A 2,198-nucleotide genomic window follows, 5' to 3' on the forward strand; every position below is an offset into this window, starting at 1 on the left:
GATTAAAAAAAACAAGCAAAAAACACCACTGTTACCACCAAATGTTGATGAGAATGTTAAGAGAAAAAAAAATAATAAAAAGGGTAGAAAGCCTTGGCTTTCTCCCACAAAGCAACTGGGGTGGTAGCAGTCCAATGCCTAACTCATAGAGCTACCCCAGCTCATTTTAAAGTGGTGAGAGATGTATTATATTTAACATGTCAAAAGTATAAAGGAGAGCGTTCACTGTGGCATTATTTTTGTTAGCTGAGTCAATTCTGACTGAGGTCAACTTCAGGTATAGAACTGAACTACCCCAGAGGGTCTGCAAGGCTGTGACCTTTTGGAAGCAGGTCAGCCGGACTATCTTCCCGGGTGTCCCTGGGTTTATACTACCAACCTATCAGCTGGTACTCAAAGCACTTAAACATTTGTACCACCACTGGCTCCTGATTTGTGGGAACATTTTTATACTGAGCAGTATGAAAGTTTTACTTTGATTCCATTACAATACTAAACTGGAGAGAAAGTTATCAAATTCAATCTGTTCTCACTCCTTGTCTAATCAAAAGAATCAAATTTTGGATCCATAGCCATAAGCCACCTCTACAAAGATAAAGCATTTTAACTCCCATTCATCCAGGATTCATTTCTGTAGATAACTGTATAGCTGCGCTACTCGTCAATCTCCAAAGGCACCTTTGTACAGATTTTAACTGAAATTGCAGTATTTTTGCTGAGAATATGTGTGATCTTGAGAAGCTAATGCACTGAGCCTAAGCATCTGCTGCGAATCATATGCAAACTGTCAAGCATGCTTTATTCACTCTCAATCACCAGGTCAAACTATTTCCCAAGACAACTCTTCCCTCACTGGGCCACTAGTGATAGAAATTGTTATACCAAAACTTGAAGTTATCCATGAAAATGATCCCCAAAGGGAAAATGAGAGGCTGACACCACAAAGTGATTGCTGGTATTCGACCACAAGGTACTGCAATACTGACAGCCCTGAATTCTGAAAGAAGCGTGTATCACACCTCCCCTTTTACAGAGCTCAAATTCTCACCAGTAATGCAAGATGTAGCTAACAGCTTTCAAACAAAGCAGCACATCATTTCAGAAAGTAGTATTCTGAACCATAGAAAGAAAATTTTCTCCTTTCTTTAGGAAACAAGGCTGAGTTTAAGATGTTTTTCCTTGACTCCTTAATTCTTTAAAATTGGCGGAACAGCTGGGATTCCCACTCAAATCAAAGGTGGAAATAACCCTACATCCATCACATTAAGTCTAATCAAATTCATTTTATAGAGAAGCATTTGGGAGAGCAAGACTACCGCCAAAGAAAGCTATTTCAAACAGGCACACAATTCCATCTGCAAATCACGATTTAAGTGTGCCGGGCTCTCCTGAGAGAAATCCATCTCACCTCTGGTTTTAGTTCATTCTAAGACCAGCTTCATTACCAAAGAACTCAAAACACCTGAAATCTGATACCATTCCCTACAATCTCGGTGCTCTGTTGGTTTTCCCATTAAAAAGCTACACGACAGGTAAACTGCCCAACTTGCTCCTCACTGCAGTCTGCAGGATCAACTTGTCCAATCGCCAGAGGGGGAAAAAAAACTACAAAAAAAAGGCAATCTAGGGAGGGAGGGGAAAAATGAGGAGCTGATGCCAGGGGCTTACGTGGAGAGCAAATAAACATAAACAAATAAACAATGATGAGGGCAATGAATGTACACAATTGATGTATGGAGTGTGACAAGAGTTGTATGAGCCCCTAAAAAAATGATTGGGAAAAAAGGCAATCTATTCAGCTAGGAAGAAAAAGTAAAGTTTTCTAATTACCAAATCATTAGCAGCCGTCCAATTGTCGGGATATACACAATGTCTCAAAGACAGCGAATCACAAAGTATTTCCTCATAGCCTCACAGAAAGGGATCAATTCCTTGCCTTCAAATTCCTGTTTTTCCACCTTCCCACCTAAGCGTTCCTTTGGAATCCGCTAATGTGGTACAAGTGGTTCCCCAAACTTCCAGAAAAATCTGCAGTCGCTGCGCGGCATGGAGACCTGTACACCTTTCTCGCTGCACTCCCTGCCCCTCCCCTCCCTCGGAGCCCACCGCTGACCCGGAGACGGCGGCGGGCGACGCCATCTAGCCAATGGGTTCTCCCAACACCAGCACCTAGTGGGGGTGCGCCCAAGGGTCAGCGC

General features: G+C 42.4%; 1 protein-coding gene across 1 annotated transcript in view; it reads right to left on the minus strand.

Annotated features, from left to right (window-relative positions):
• Positions 1 to 2,198, minus strand: part of USP22 (ubiquitin specific peptidase 22) — a 40,890-nt gene that overhangs the window by 37,878 nt on the left and 814 nt on the right. The gene's annotated exons all lie outside the window — the stretch shown is intronic.

Source organism: Echinops telfairi, unplaced genomic scaffold (genome assembly GCF_000313985.2).
Source record: "Echinops telfairi isolate 266 unplaced genomic scaffold, ASM31398v2 ScPeMD7_2010;HRSCAF=2546, whole genome shotgun sequence".
In the NCBI taxonomy this organism is placed as follows: Eukaryota; Metazoa; Chordata; class Mammalia; order Afrosoricida; family Tenrecidae; genus Echinops; species Echinops telfairi.